General features: G+C 38.5%; 1 protein-coding gene across 12 annotated transcripts in view; it reads left to right on the plus strand.

Moving 5' to 3' along the window:
- Positions 1-274: 274 nt before the first annotated feature.
- LOC143022150 (uncharacterized) overlaps positions 275-17816 on the plus strand; it is a 630899-nt gene continuing 613357 nt past the window's right edge. For 2 of the 12 annotated variants that reach the window (XM_076180190.1, XM_076180195.1), the window contains exon 1: positions 277-1356. The gene's annotated coding sequence lies outside the window, so the exon portion shown is untranslated. Of the gene's footprint in view, positions 1357-1462; positions 1618-2296; positions 2477-17816 lie in introns of those variants that run through there. The other 10 variants (XM_076180183.1, XM_076180186.1, XM_076180187.1 and 7 more) reach the window with 10 other exon arrangements.

Consider the following 17816-nt stretch of genomic DNA (forward strand, 5'->3'; position numbering starts at 1 on the left):
GGGGGAAGTGAACGTCGAATGTGTGTCCTATGGTCGCCGGGGGCGTATGACGTTTCAGTGACATCACGTGAGGTGAATGACGTCATGAAACGCTACGATAGTGGGTTTTTTGTTCTCGAAATATCGGGGAGCGTGCAAGTGCGACCTTAGGGCATTTGGAAGCCAGTCGGCCGATTCGTTGGGTGTCGGAGTATCTTTCGACCATTGATTTTTTTTTTATCTTTTTCTTTTTACTTTTTCTATCGTCCAGTTTCGGTTCATGTTCGGCAGGCACGGACGCGCTAAAGGGCTGTGGGTGATCGACACGGAAGCACCGTCGCAACGCACGAAGTTGTATCGGCAGCGCGCACGCCTGGCGAAGAAGACATGAGAGTGGAGTTCTTGCAGCAGAGTGCATTGGGCTGTTGAAGTATACGGCGGATGCACGCTCGCGCAACCATCCACGCGACGAGAGCCCAGTAGACGGGGAGAGACGTATACACTTTGCGGTAGTCCCGAGAGAGAGCGCGCACGGGAGAGCGAGACTTGCAAACACTTGCAGTTAACGCCTGCATTGTTCCCCTCACAGTAGATACCGGACTGTGGTTGGTAGCTACAGGCACAGTTGCCCGCAGACCCGGCGCAGAGTTCGTTGTCGCATTTTCTCTTTCTTCGTATTATTTTTAGTTTTGTTTTCGTTAACACGGAGGTACATATCCATATACGTCTACTTTTGTTGACGTCGTAGGGAGGAGAGAACATGACATGGATGATGCAGAGGTATTGGATTAACTCGGTACCTTTGCAATAAGAGTCGTTGCATGGAGAGGAGGGGGATGGGGCGAAGGGGGGGAGAGAGAGAGACAGACGGAGAGGGAAGGAAGTAGAAGGTTTCGTGTGGACATAGTTGCAAGTTCCCTTCCGTGTGCATGTGGCCAGCAACTCCCAACCGTTCCACAGTCGTTCTCTTCTTCGTCGTCGTCGTCGTCATCGTCAACGTCGTCGTCTTCGCCTGAACACGAATTCGAAGCAAATTGAACCTAAGCGTCTAGCGAGCGAGTGATAACACAAACCCAAACCTCCCCACTCCCTTCCCGATTCCTCCTCCTCCCTTCCCCTCCCCCCCCCTTCCGTGGAAAATAAAATAATAATATAAAATAAAATGTTGGATATAGGGACGAGAATGTTAGCGAGATCGTGGTAGACGACTATTTGTGTGGCGAGCAAAAGCGGCTATTGCGCCGTGCAGTGGTGACATCTACCGGCAGACACTGCATACTCATGGAAGATAAGAAGACACACAACTTACAGACCTACTTCCACCCATACTTGCTTGCACATTGCTTGCGTCCCTTCTCACAGTTAGTCGCCCCACTGGTAAGTCTCATGGCAAATTTACCGTCTTCGTTTTACCAGTGATCAGTGTTATGTTCTCCCGTTTCCACCGTTCGAAGGAGGCAAAGTGATGTGTTTGTCGTGTACTCAGAACCAATGGTTTTCCTCTATGCAGTTGGTGGGTGAGGATGGTGGAGGTAGTGCGTGTGTGTAGGAAGGTTTCAAACTTGACCTGAACACTTGTGACTTGGCGTTGTAAGTGACGGTGGCGATATACTATACGGCTTTTCGTGACATCGCACGGTGTGTCCCCTCTGTGTCTTGTGTGTGTTATTAAAACAGTGATTATCGTCGTCTTTGCCGTCGTGGCGACGACGGTCGGAGCCTGCTTGAGGGTCCGTTCGGGACTTCAATTCGAAAACGCTGCTTTTTACACTTGTGGATTTGATGGACTCGACGGGGTAGAGTACCGTCCTTGTTGTTGTGATTTGTCTTCCCGTGTGAAGTTCGGTTTTGGCGGCCGTGCACAAAACTAAAAAAAAAAGAAGGAAAACCGAAAATTGCATTTTTTTGTTTCCTTGCGATGGAACTGCAGTTGTAAGGAGTTAGGACGAGATATGGGTTGTTTAGGGACAGCGATGTGAAGTGGACTTTGTACTCTCGGTTCGTTCCGTGTACAAATTTACACGCGTTCTCAAAAGTATATACACTTGTCTGTTCAAGCACATATTTATACACAAGCGCGCATGCGCGCTTGCACACACGTATATACGAATGCAAGTGCTCACACACGTACAAACACACACACACACACACGCACACACACACACACACACACACACACACACACACGTTGCTTTGAGAACGTAGCTTGCCTAACAGTGTAATGCAGGCTGTCTGTGTGTGTGGAAAGGTGATATACGCTAAACCTGCGCCACCAAAAACAGCGATTTGTTCGTAACACCACGATAAATTTTTGCAGGTTATCAATCGTGTTTCCGATTTTGAGAGGAACTCTGGCCTTCTTACACCTTGCCCAGTGTCTCTGAGCCATCAGGTGTGATTTGTATCCCCCCCCCCAGTTCCAAGAGTGATCGGAAGTGAGTAGTACGCGCTGTGTGGGTCCGTTGCTGCGTGTTCACATCGCGATTGGTGGTCTCCCGTGAGTATTAGTTTTGTCTGTGTATTATAAGTTTGTGCCCCCTATGTATGCCTGGACCGGTGTCCGTGTATAAGCTCATTCATGTATCTGTGAAAGAAGGCACAAGCAAATTTTGTGATGATTTTTTTTTCTTGATACGTACATGTAAGTACTATGTGCATTTCTAAGTTTGTATGCATGTGTGTGTGTTTGTGTGTGTGTGTGAATTTACTTAATTGTAATATACAGGATCATATCTATGTTCGTGGGATTTCATCTTTGTTTCCTTCGAATAATTTTTGCTTTAAATTGTTTAGTTTTATCTGTGTACGATATTTCTTATTCCGTGTTGTTTCCTATACCAATGCATCTGTGTGTGTGTGTGTGCGTGCATGTGTGTGTGTGTGTGTGCGTGTGTTCGTGTGTTTGCGCGTGCGCAATGACAAAAGTGTCCTTCTCTAGTATATTTTCAATGATGACAAGTAAGAAACAACTTTATCGTGTGTATAATATGGTGTTTTCAGTTATTTGAATAATGCTGGTCTAAGACTATGATAGTATCAATGGTACAGGAACGAGGTGTGTCAATAAAAGGGGATAGTTTTTGTGATGACCGTATAGAAAAGTAGTTTGAAGCTATCGCATAGTGATGATTAACGCCCGGTACTCTAGGAAGTGATGAATAATTTGTCGCCAACTGATTTAATCAAACAAACCAGATGTTGAGAAAGGATCAAGGATAGATTTATCAAAAGATGGGTTCCTTGGACCCTGAAATAATGTTCCTGGGTCGTGTCGTTTGTAATGTAGACAAGAATGAAAACGAATTATTTAAATCTTGAGAGTATATGTCGATGCATGACGCGTAGAATGAAAAATTCACCTCTCGTTCTTTGCGAATATTTTTGACGTGATTTGTAACTGAAGAATTATGTCGTTTGCAATACTGAACCAAGCACGGATTGTCATACAATCGAATAGTGAAAAATTAACCTCAAATCATACTAAGATCATTGAATAATTACTGTTTTTTGTGAGAATATTCATTCTGAATATTGTTCTTCATATATGTATTAATGTATGTGCTATGTTCACATCTGTCTGAAAGAGAAAAAAGTTCTTAAAAGATAATTTGATTCAGTTTGAGTGAGGTAATGGCCTTGTCCAACAATCTACTACCACAAGTCAACTAGACTTGATTATCTGGGATTTTAGTGCGTCGGGGATTTCCACATATTTTATGGACGCATGCGCCTTCTAATCACCAGATCTGAGATGCTTAAGCACAGACCACATCCGATGTTGTGCCAATGATATAAACTCCGTTGATGACTTGATAATTTCATTTCATCCGTACAATGATGTTCCGCGAGGGAATGTTTAGCGCGGCTAGCCGTGCTCTGACGAAAGTGTGTGTATATGCAGCCCGAGCAACGAGTAGAAATCCGCGCAATGCAGACGTTGCTAACGCTCACCAACTCTCTTTCTCAATTCTCCATCGCATCTCATCATTTTGTGTCCGCAATGTATTTGGATGGAGATGCACTAACTCCGAATTGACAGATCAACTCGGGGAGTGTATTTCTCGACGGGTAGATCGCCTCGCATCAATCCAGCGGCGACAGGTTGAGAATGCCAAGCGAGTTGATTGCTAAGTTTTATTTTTTTCTCTCTCTCGATTTTTTTTTTCTTCAACGGGTTCTGTTAAGAATGGAGGTGATGGCAACAGGGATATGGCGCAATGTTGCCACGTCTACTTCTGTTGATGAAAGAAGTGTGTGCAACTTAGTGTATTCAGTTGCCAAAATTTTTGTAACATTGGCAACGTTGATAAAATGGGTTAAGAATTGGGGTATGAGGTTGTCATGGCAACCAGTGAATAGAAAATGAAATACATTTTACGAAAACTGACACCAAAGAAGGTTGGCTGCTTGTAAAATAATTTTGGGAAAATATTGAGGAGTGGCGAAGGTAATTTTTTTTTAATGTCCTACTTATCGATAAAATAAGATACGGACAACAAAAATGAACAAATCCAGGAATGGAAAATAATTATACGGAAAAATATTATCGTCGGTAAAAAATCATAAAATAAAAATCTTACTCCAACTGTAAGATAGTGTCAATGAGGGGAGTGTAGTGATAACAAATGTTGCAAGATAGTTGATGTTGAAAGAGCCGAAATTTCAAACGTGCTCTTGCAATTAATTTTAAGTGACTTAAACGTTAGTTGGCGTAGGTAGAATATTTATGGCAATGCTGTATCAAAGGAATGTCGGTAATCGTCGTGTAAATGATATCCATGATAAGTAAATATATTTTGTTTAATATTCCATTTACATATTTATCAGAAACTGTAATCATACGTATGAGAACGATATTAATGTTGACTAAGGAATGGTGATAGTAAGTTCATAAGTCACCTTAAGTAAACAAAATTATTTTCCTAATTTTTTTTACATATGAAACACAAAAAAAAGATTAGTATAAGAATGATATTAATGTTGCGTAGGAACTGAAAGGCATGGGGATAGCAAGTACATGTCACATTAAGTAAACAAAATTATTTTCCTAATTTTTTTACACATATGAAACACAAAAAGATTAGTATAAAAATTATATTAATGTTGCGTAGGAACTGAAAAGTATGGTCATGCAAATACATAAGCCACATTAAGTAAACAAAATTATTTTCCTAATTTTTTACACATATGAAACACACAAAAAGATTAGTATAAGAATATTAATGTTGAGTAGGAACGAAAAGGAATGGTGGTAGAAAGTACATAAGTCACATTAAGTAAACATAATTATTTTCTTGATTTTTTATACATATGTACCAGATATAACACTTAAACGCGTAAAAAGATTAGTAGTAATGCTTAAGTAGAAATTAAAATAGATTTATTTTTCTTGTATGTTATAAGCATTCGGAACGATTTTTTATCATTTTTATTTTTATTATTATTATTACTATCATTATTATTATTATTATTACTATCATTATTATCTGTTTGCGTAGCTTATAGTAGTTAATTAACACTGACAAATGTGCGATAATTCATCAAAATTTGATTTAACATATAAGTATTGGTGTAAACATAAGCTAGAAGACTGGTTTTGTTGTGTTGAAATTGGTTACAAATTGTAAACTTTATCTTCTAGTTGTCAATATCTGCCACTATCGGCTTCACTGTTCACTGTTAGAGGTGTTGAAATGTATGATGATTATTTTATTATTATTATTATTATTATTATTATTATTATTATTATTATTATTATTATTATTATTATTATTTTCTAATTGCGGTATTGATTAGGTAGTTTAGGAAAAAGTACCAAATCGAAGAATAGTTTACGGTAAACTATGGTTGCATATATGAATATATATATGCTGGTACATATATATATATATATATATATATGCTGGTATACATACATATATATATATACACATATATATATATATATACACATATATATATATATATACACATATATATATATATATATATATATATATATATATATATATATAATATATATATATATATATATATATATATATATACACGTGTGTGTCATTTTTTAACAAACTTAGGGTAGTGACTAGGTAGTTTAGAATCGATAGTACATAATGGAATAGTAGTTACCGCTAAACCGCAGCGGTAACTACTTGACGACCAACACTATTAGACGCAAATCTGATGAGAGTGCAATCTGGAGTAGACACTAATGTCTGTGTTCTTGAATCAAAGAAATTGATGGTCATGTCTGAAATGACACGAACTGGCGATTCAGAATATTGGGGTGGTGTAGACGCAGTGTCACTTTTTAGGTAGTTGCCGTTATGTGTCTCTGTCTTTGGCGGGAATGGTGTTTATAAATTTAATTAAAATTATTAAATTGTGTGTTGTAAGTTATCAGAACTGATATACACACACATGCATGTATGCTTTATATATATATATACATATATATATATATATACATTTATCAACCACGATTCGCTTTAATACTAAGCCATCAACATCAAGAAACTCGAGGAGGCATACATGCAGAAATTGAAATGTATAGCCAAGGACTCGAACCTGCGCTAGCACGTGACAAGTGATAGTGACTTAACCGGTTTATATATATAAGTATATATATATATATATATATATATATATATATATATATATATATATTCTGTACAGTGAAAATACAAAGGATTGTTTTATTTTAGATTCACGATAGAATGAAGAATAATGGTATTAGAATTTGAATATTATAGTACTTATCGTATTAGGATTGATAAAAGCTGGCCTGTGACAAAATTATATACTCTGTAAAATTGAAATAGTATTCTGGAAAAAAAAAGAAACCGGTAACTTGTGTTTGCATTTAAATACGATATAGTAATTGGCACACGAAATTGGCTCTGAAGCAATTTCGGGCTGGGTAGCACTTACTGTTGACTTTTGTGTTTCAATGAACGGACGATTTCATTCAGGTGGAGTGAGACACAGGTGGGTCATGTTTTTATGTCCGGTTTTTTTTTCCGTTTTTTTTTTTTTTTTTTTTTTTTTTTTTTTTTTTTTTTTTTTTTTTTTTTTTTTTTTTTTTTTTTTTTTTTTTTTTGTGTGTGTGTGACAAAGTTGCGTTAGCCTAAGTAGTCGAATATTGTTCCCAGCCTGACTATTTCATTCAGTTGACGAGGTCTTGAGCTAAGATGTTACTAATTTGTGTGTAGAGGGACGACGTTTTCCCTTGTATAACACCCCGTGATTTGAACCGGTTTAGTTAACTTGACCATAGTTAAGAAAATAAACTCCTTGAGATCATCCTTCAATCTTGAAAATAATCTTATTCTTATCTCTTTATTCTTCATTGTTAAGACAACAGGACAGGTACTCGCAGTAATGGATTTAATCCGGGTAAATTTAGATTTAAGAAGGAAATAGGCAAGAAATGGTTTGTTGATAGATTAGTCAACGAATAGAAAAGACTTAGTAACCATGATGTAGTAAGCGCTGAAATTATCGGTCGTTTTAAGAAACGGTTAGACAACTTTATGGATGGGGATGACAGATGGTCATGGAACGGGAACTGCCTAGTTTAGGCCTTATGGTCTCTTGCAGTCTCCTTTATTTTTATGTTCTTATGTACTCGGTTTGGGGTGTTAAGGGAGAGGGGGAGTGGGTGGGGGGTTACTTATTGGGGGGGTAAGGGGTTAGGTCGTCAATTGTGAAACATTTGTGTAACTGAGGGGAGTATATGTCTTAGATCGTGAATTGTGAAACTTTTGTGTAACTGAGGGAAGCATATGTCTTAGATCGTGAATTGTGAAACTTTTGTGTAACTGAGGGAAGCATATGTCTTAGGTCGTGAATTGTGAAACTTTTGTGTAACTGAGGGAAGCATATGTCTTAGGTCGTGAATTGTGAAACTTGTGTAACTGAGGAAAGAATGTGTCTTAAGTCGTGAATTGTGAAACTTTTGTGTAACTGAGGGAAGAATGTGTCTTAGCTGTTGGCTCGGAATCGGAAGAGAAGGCGTGGCTATATCAACCCCCTCAATTCCGGGTGAAACAAGTTTTCGTAATTCATTCCTCACTGCCGTCAGGCGATTTAATTCATCACTGTGGCTTCTCGGAGGTATGACTGTGATCTTAACGACACCTCGGGTAACGGTTGTTAATTTTATTTTATTTTTTCTAATGAATTTATTCTTGAATTGCCGACATGATGTTGGGTTTAATTTCCGTGGTACCCCCCTCTGAAACGAATTAGGTGGGCTTTGTAAGAGGAGAGTGTCATTTCGTCTTATCTTGATGGTTATATAGTCAGTTAGTGCTACTTTGTCCACGAAAACAGACGTTTTGTATCACGCGTATCTTGGATATTGTCATTTTCACAAATATATATTTCGTGTCGAGTATAGAAGTTTCGGCCATATTTCCAGAGGAGATATAGAATATAGCGGTATCTGAGAGCCACCTGTTGGATTATTTACTATCTTGTTCTATAATGCACAGTCAGAGTGTTCGCATCAAAGCCAAGGTGAAAAAAATAGATAAATTTAGTTAAGTGAATACAGACATCTCCGGTAGAATTTAGTCTGATTAAATATAGATTATTCTCTTCGGCCAAGAGAGTGTATGTGTTACTAAGGATTACAAAGGCGGAGGATACCGACAGGAGACCTTTTGGTCCATAACTAGGTCGGATGCGGAAAAAATATATAATAATGATCAATAAAATAATAAATAAAAATTATGATAATATAGATAATAATAAAATAAATAAAGGCATACGTATAATTAAATAGTAAACAAACAGGTAAATAGTTGATAATAATAAATTGACAGATAACTAATGATAAATAAAAATCAAGCAAATAATAATAACCAAACAGAGAAATAATAAGAAATAAATAAGTAGTATAAAATATATGGCAGTCATTACAGCATCTTGCTTGGGTGGGTTACTATACTGGATAGACCACGAGGCTCATAGTTGACAGCTTAAGATATTTTATTTTGGCTAAAACTCGTCTGAGGAGACGAAAGAGAAAGTGTTTGAGATTTGCCGCATCTACTGTATCGGAAAGTATATTTGTTTATATATACATATATATATATATTTTTTTTTTGAGAAGTGTCGAAAATTTAAGGGTCAGGATTAATGCATATACAATGTAAGTTGAACGAAACTATTTTGAAGATGGAGGTTCTGATAAATTGAGTTGGGAAAAAAAATGAATCATGGTACCAGTCTATGTTCACTTTTTTGTGGCACGGATGAGTCAACATATATATATATATATATATATATATATATATATATGTGTGTGTGTGTGCGCGTGCGTGCGTGTGTGTGTGCGCGTGCGTGTGTGTGTGTGTGTATGCGTGTGTGTGTGTATATGTGGGCATGTATATATATATATATATGTATGTATACTATTGATAATTATCAACTATATTCTCCAAATTTCAAGGAACTATATACAGTCTAATATGGCTACAGATGGTAAGGAGTATTATAAATATTAAGATATTTATTCAATGATATAAGCATTCATGATTTTTAAATTATATTTAACATGGAATCGTATCAAAGATAATAATTAGAAATATTAGAATAAAGTATCGACTTGCGAAGAATAACAGGTGTAGTTAAAAGAGAGATAGAGAGAGGGAGAGAGAGAGAGAGAGAGAGAGAGAGAGATACCATGATCGAGACGGCGCTGATTTTGGCAATACCTAGACCAAAGTATTTGAAGTTATTAAAAAAAATTAAATTCTATAAAGTTAATCTAGATCCTGTGTAACCAATGAATAACTAGAGAAGTTTCTCTTGAGTCGGTTAGATTTCTTTTGGGTAAAACCAGATTAAGTTAAATTTGCAATTTAAGGTTCCTTAAATTTGGGGATTTTTTTTTTAGATAAATCAGGAAGAATGAAAATAAATAAGAATAAATAAATATTTAAATAAATGAATAAATATATACATAGGAGCGAGTGGGACTCGAATTCCAAACGCGTCACCTTGACCTTAAGTACGCGGATAGCCAAGTACAAAAATCAGTCGTGCAATGATAAGGGTGAATGTTTGTCTTAAGTATAGATAACAAATTTCAATTTTACATAAGAACATAAAAATGAAGGAGACTGCAAGAGACCATGAGGCTTGCACTAGGCAGTTTCGTCTTAAAAAAAAAATATATATATATATTTTCTTAAGTACAGACAAGAACGGTCAACTGAGTAACTGCGGCCGAAGCCGCCTTTGCCCTGATATGCGTACTAGAGTAACTCTTAGGGAAACTCAGTCTGCTGGAAATCGGAGAGGAACACAGAATTCGAACCCACGACTAAACTAACGCGAGACCAGCACGCTTCCTATTGCACCAACATGAGTCATCATAGTAAAGGTATTAAATAAGGTTAGGCTTAAACTCGTTTAACACGTTAGTTTAAATCCTCCCATCGGAAGGCTAGGACGGTGCCCCTTATAGAGGACTTTGTAGCATAGGATTAAATGAATCATGCCCTTGGTTCAACTTCGCCGGTGGCAGGATTCGAACCGCCATCCCCGCAAGTAACGGCACCCTAACCTACTCAGCCAACGAGCTTTCCTTTGAGATTTTTTTTTCTCAGACGATATTGAAGAAAGATAATTACAAAGTATGAAAAATGGACTACAAGGAAGATAAATCTAGTCAGGTTATTTTCTGTAGATTCACTAGTGAATGTTTAAAATGTAGCACTCGACATCTTGAAGGAAAAAATAGGGATTCAAGAAAGATTAGTCAAGTCAGGTCATTTTGTAGATTCACTAGTAAATACTTAAAAGGTGGCGCCTGACATGAAGTAACAAGAAGGATCAGTTTAGTCAGGTTATTTTGTAGATTTACTGGTAAAGTTTTAGAATATGGCACTCGACTTCTTGAAGGAACAAAAAGGACTCAATAAGGTTCATTCTAGTCCGATTAAATTGTAGATTTACTAGTAAATGCTTAAAACGTTGGTCTTTACATTTGGAAGAAAAAATAAATCTAGAAGGGACTAAGATTATCTGGTAACGTGTGTAGCGTCTCCTGTCGTATTAGGCTTTCTAGAATTAAGTATTTGAACAAGAATATACTGTATATTCATAACCGTGTGCAGGACAGTAAATAGACAATATACTACAATTTGTCAGACTATAAATTATATAAATTTGTCCGACAAAGGAGAAGACAACCGTTGAAGAATGTAAAAAGTTTTGCCGCTATGTCGCGCGGTAGTCCTGTGGATACCATGTCAAACTTATAAGTAGGTGGTCATGAGTTCGATTCCAGCGAGCCGCTGTGTGCTTCTTGCGTTGGGGCCCGATAGCCCTGGCCAGGCGGGGAGGCGACCCAAACATCGACCTTAAAAAAAAAGAAGAAAAAAAAAAGAGCGGCTTGCAGCAACTGATAGGGCTTTGCCTTATCATGGGTTTCTCACTTCCCATTTCATAGCAATGGGACGATGACTCTTACACCGGATTTCAGGGAAAAGACCCTTCCCCACCCCTCTACCCTCCACCACTACCACCCCCAAACTCCCCCCACTCCCCCCCAAACTCCCCCCACTCCCCCCCAAACTCCCCCCACTCCCCCCCAAACTCCCCAAATAACGGAAGGGGTCAGGTACAACAACAACAACAACAACCGGACTCTCCTTCGCCGAAGACCGGCAGTCCTCAGGACCGGTATCCAAACCGGCGCCATAATTGGTGTTAAGATGTGTGCATTGTCAGCCGAGCTGACCATTAAGCAAGTCGCGGGGATCGAGCTGATGAGGAACCAAATCGACACACAAAATAAATAAATAAATATGAATTTAATGAATAGATAAAGTGAACAAGTAGATAATAGATACATAGATAAGCGATAATTAATCAATAGATTAATGAATACAAACAAGTTAACAAACGAGGGAAACTACAGGACAATTCGCCACTGGAGAATAAATACATAAACAAAAAATAAATAAATATGAATTTAACGAATACATAAATAAAATGAACAAGTAGATAATAAATGCATAAATTATAATGAATAAATAGATGAATGAATACAAATAAATTAATAAGCAGGGGTAACCACAGGACAATTCGCCACTGGAAGAGCGCCACGGTGATGAATAAAATCACCTAGCGGCAGTAAGAAGAAAGGTTAAAGCACCAACCGATAGGGAAGGAATTAAGCACGTTCGATGGTTTAGAATTATTATTGTTAACATGGTTATTGTTGTTATTATTATTTTATAGCTATTATTGATATCGTTAACATTATTATTTATAAGTGTTATTGCTATTGTTAATATTGCTGTTATTATTATCGCTATTATTATTACTTATTAGTATTATTATTTATTATTATTATTGTTGTTTTTGTTGATAGAAGGTAAACAGATGGGTGAGGGGATGGGTGCATGTCACCGCTGGCTAGCTCCCTTATAAGGGGGAAAAATATTTTCGTTGTCCACGGATAGTGTTATTATTGTACCTAAATTTGATTGGTAATGAGAATTACAAGGAACAACAACAATTGATCTGTAGCCGAAATGTCCATACACGAATACTGATACCAAATATTTGTTTCTGTGAAATTGGGGGAATATTGTCCGGTTTTCCGGAGCCGGGGAGAGATGTCCGGGGACCGGACATATGTGTGTTTCTTCAAAAAAAAAAAAAAAAAAAAAAAAAAAAAAAAACAAGCACGCTTGTGATCATGGAAGTATTCGCTCACGTACCCATGCTCACGTCATCGTTAATTGTTTTTTATATATATATTTTTTATATTTTTGCCTTTCCGGGCATATTGACGGTGCAACATGCAATTGGTTGGTTGAACACGCTGGTCGCTAGGCAAGTAACTGCGCAAAGTTTTTTGTTTTTGCATTAGATATACATCCATGCACACACACACATGTTGGAGCCTTCACGTGTCTGCATTTTACATATGTATATATATATATATATATATATATATATATATACACACACACACGGTATAGTGTGTGTGTGTGTGTGTGTGTGTGTGTCAGTCATTGTACGGTCCAGGTAGCTCAACACTATCGTCTTTGCTTTATAATAAGCAGTCGCTAATGCAAGGGTTCGAGTCCTAGCGGTGGAGCTTGTTAAACCATATATATATATATATATATATATATATATATATATATATATATATATATATATGTTGATATATATATGTGTGTGTATGTGTCTGTGTGTGCGTGCGTGTGTGTAGATATATATAAATATGTTGGTATAATGTATCTATATATATGCACATGTATACTGCATACCTGTACATATGTGTATGTGATAAGCTTATTCATTAAAACACACATACTTCCCGAGATGCATTTGTGTGTGTGCGTGCGTACGTACGTGTGTGTACACATTTGTATGCAGATATTCTTCAGGTGATGGACTCGAGGACCAGACAGATCTTGTTTTTGTAGCCAGAGTGTTCTGATCCCGCATACTTGATAAATGATCTGTCAGCTGAGCCGTCAGTGATGGTCATCATTTCCTCGTGGTCGTCAGTCCAAAGAAGCTACTTTAGGCACTATCACACTGGGATATTTTCCCCTCGACTCTTGGAGTAGATTTGCTGTAGTTGTTGATCAGGTGTCTAAGGATCTGGTCGCATAGGAAGGATAGACCGTCTAAGGATCTGGTCGCATAGGAAGGATAGACCTCTGGGGGTCCAGATCTCCAAGATCCAAGTCTTTGGAGTCTTGAGGTGTTATCACACTGGGAAATTTTTCCTCCGACTGTCGGAGCAAATTTCCATCCCGCATCTTTCGGAGAGGAATCGTATGTGCTGGAGGAAAATAATTTTCCTTCAGCTTATCAAATGACATTCTACGCAAATTGTCGAGAAATAGAAATAGTTTGCCACAGTGATTTTACTGCGGAAAATGTGCTGGATGTGGGCGGTATGCTACCGCCGATTAGTCGGAGGTTGAAGGAAAACTAGCGACATGTACCTGTTCTCTAGGTGCCGTCAGATGATTTTATTAAGTAAAGACGACATCCCTACCAACACAAGGATATTTGAGGTAAAACTAGACAAAATTAGTTTCTAAACTTGAATGTGATTATCAATACGATGAGCAAAGACGAGTTCGGTGGTATCTACATTAACGAGGACTCTCATGGCCTCTGCTTAACAAGCACTTCCACCCCTACGGACCCGCCCCTCGCATATTGAGGAGAAAGTGAAGAGAAACAGAGAGAGAGAGAATGTGAGGGGGTAATTCTTAGGGTAGAACTGGCGGGAATGATGTGTTTTTTTTTTTAAGAAAGAGTAAGGCTTGTTTCACACGTATCGACTTTTTGCCGTCCACGACACGACGTCGTGCTCTCGCATAACCATGGGAGTCTATGAACGCTTTCACACGTGGTCGTGACGTGTGAAACGAGCCGAAGATGAGCGGCGAAGACCACTTTTCCTAAACCAGAGTCGCCAAGATTCCGACAACTCCGGATGGTAATATCAAACAGACATCCGAAGATAAAAGTTCTAACGAAGACAAAACCGAAACAGTTTAGAATAATTAGTTGATATGGTTTAACGTCACAAACTCCTCTCTATCGGAAGGCTAGGACGGTGCCCCTCACAGAGGACTTTGTAGCGTGGAATTTAATGAACCATGCCCTTGGTTCAACTTCGCCGGTGGCAGGATTCGAACCGCCATCCCCTCGACCTTCGCCGCAAGAAACGACGCCCTAACCCGCTCAGCCAGCGAGCTTCCATACAATCATAAAAAAAAAAAAAAACAGAAGATAAGTTAAGGGGAATTAAAGGCAGATGTAGTCTTTATTAAAGCGGTTCCTGAATGTTGCAGAGGTGAACGAAATAGCCAGGCGATAGACAGAGAGAGAGAGAGAGAGAGAGAGAATCAAGGCTGATACCACAAGAAACAATATAATCATTACAGTCACCGTAGCAGTCTGAGGCGAAACAAGCCACGCCTATTCCCCTCAGTGACCAATGACGATCGTTTGTGAATGACGCGTAATGGGAGAAGGAAGTCTGTGATTGGCCAGGAAGCAATGAGGGCGTGGCCAAAACGAAAGAGTCCAAATGCGTTTGAACTTGGCGGAAAAAGATTCTTAAATTTGTGGTTTGCAAAGCAATGGATTATGAAACGTACTCGAAGATCTTGATGTATTTATAAAATCGGTTCTAGTTAATCACTAAGATATGTAACGGAACTAGTGCAGGGATCAGTAATGAAGTTAATTTGATTCTAGAATAAGGAAAGAATGAGAAATGCCACCAATGTTCTTTATTCTAGAGCTAGACTTTGAGGCGAAGGAAATACAACGAAGAGATGAATTTCCGATAACCGGGAAGGTTCATGAAATTGTAACCAACATCTATCAGGGAAGAAACAGCTTCCTGAAAACGTGAGGCTGTAGGTTTCGCTTAGAGGTACATATATACATATACCAAGGCTTTTTCCCCCTTACACGGGAGGTAGCAAAAAAAAAAAAAAAAAAAGGCATAGAAATTCCCATCCATTCCATCCCCTACATACTCCACTCCCCTCTACCCTCTTCCCTCCCTCTTATCTTGGCACCTCCTGGATGACGGGTTATCCCTGCATCTTGTCCACTGCCCTGAGTCAGAAGCAGTGTTGCAAGACACAGCACATCCACAGCAAGGCCGCTTCATTAAATCGGCGATCCCCCCTCTCCGTCACGTAGAACTAGAAGGAAGTAATTTTGTCATACTTGTTCTTAGTCTGGTGGATCTTGATCCTCCGGTGGATTCTGGTCCATCAACAGTAATCAATTCCATGTCCTTTGGTCCTGCGCTGCTTCCATCCAAGTTGATTTATCTGTTCCTCATTTGTCCAACTCCGCATCCAGACCGTCTATCCATCTCATTCGAAGTCTACCTCTGAGTCTCTTTCCAAGCGTTACAGTTTTGGTCTCCGTCCTACAAAATGGACATCAATTCACTAGAATCAGTACAGAGAAGAATGACCAAAATGATACATGGACTCGGAAATTTGCCTTACGAAGAGAGGCTTAGGCACCTAAACTTACACTCTCTGGAAAGACGTAGAGTGCGGGGTGATCTAATAGAAGTGTTCAAGTGGATCAAAGGCTATAACAAGGGTGAAGCAAACAAGGTCATCATAATAAAACAACAGGGCAGGACTCGCAGTAATGGGTATAAACTGGACAAATTTAGATTTAAGAAGGAAATAGGCAAGAATTGGTTTACTAATAGGGTGGTCGATGAATGGAATAAACTTAGTAACCATGTAGTAAGCGCTGAAACTATCAGTTGTTTAAAAAAACGATTAGACAACTTTATGGATGGGGATGACAGGTGGTGATGGATACGGAGCTGCCTAGTGTAGGCCTTATGGTCTCTTGCAGTCTCCTTTATTATTATCTTCTTATGTAACTCGTTTTGCAATTCTATGGTCTTCCATACGCGCCACATGCCCAGCCCATCTCAACTTTGTTCTATTTATAACATGTTATTGTCTCTCGCTTAGTTATATCTCTCAGTTCATTATTGTGCTGTCTTCTCCACCTATTCTCGTTTTCATCAAAAACGGGTCCGGTAATTCGTCTCAGTATTGTATTATGAAATGATTAAGTCGTGCGTGTGTTAAGGAAGCATCATCGACAAGTGAGAGAAACGCGAATCGGCATAGAAAACTAACGCTTAGAGAAAATTAAGCCATCACTGAGAACTAGTAAAACAAAAACTATCTTCTCTAAGATGATCAGGTCATATTTTCTAATTTTAGAGAAAGCGAACGAGAAAGACGCTCTGGTATGTGTATATATTTTTCTATCTCTGTATCTATATATGCACGAAAAGGTCATTGATGGTGTGGAACAAATATCCATGGCTTTCATGGATCTCGACAAGATATATGACATAGTTCGGTCGATTGGGAAGCATTGTGAATGGGTGGTGTGAAACTAATACCCGTGGCTTTCATGGATCTCGACAAGATATATGACATAGTTCGGTCGATTGGGAAGCATTGTGAATGGATGGTGTGAAACTAATATCTGTAGCTTTCATGGATCTGGACAAGGTATATGACATAGTTCGCTCGATTGGGAAGCATTGTGAGTGGATTCGGAAGGGCGAAGTTGATTAATACAGTGAGGAAAGGCTTTATGTAATACAAAACGTTAAGGATATCAAGTGGTCCAAGACAGATTAAGTTGAGGTTGTGTGACCTCGTAACATAAGAATGAAGGAGACTGCAAGAGACCATGAGGCCTACACTAAGCGGTTCCATGTCTATTACCATCTGTCATCCCCATCCATAAAGTTGTATAACCGTTTCTTAAAACAACTGATAGTTTCAGCGCTCACTACATGGTTACTAATTCTGTTCCATTCGTTGACCACTCTATTAGTAAACCAATTCTTGCCTATTTCCTTCATAAATCTAAAATTGCCCAATTTAAATACATTACTGCGAGTCATGTCCTGCTGTCTTAATATGAGGACCTTATTTGCGTCACCCTTGTTAAAACCTTTGATCCACTTGAACACCTCTATTAGATCACCCCGCACTCTGCGTCTTTCCAGAGAGTGTAAGTTAAGGTGCCTAAGCTTACAGAAGGATTCATTGTATAGATATGTACGGAAGGAGTTGGTGTGTATAACGAAATACAAATCTGTCTTCTCAGGTTTGTCCGAAAATAGACGAAACATGGTGAAGCATAATGAGAATCGGCTAGTCGTCTCAAAGCCGATTCTCGTAATGTTTCGCCGTGTTTCATATTTCTTCGGTCAAACGTGGGAAGATGGTTTTGTCATTGACTATACATGGATTGAGTTT

This window comes from Oratosquilla oratoria, chromosome 44, assembly GCF_046742065.1.
Source record: "Oratosquilla oratoria isolate Oo_2021 chromosome 44, ASM4674206v1, whole genome shotgun sequence".
In the NCBI taxonomy this organism is placed as follows: Eukaryota; Metazoa; Arthropoda; class Malacostraca; order Stomatopoda; family Squillidae; genus Oratosquilla; species Oratosquilla oratoria.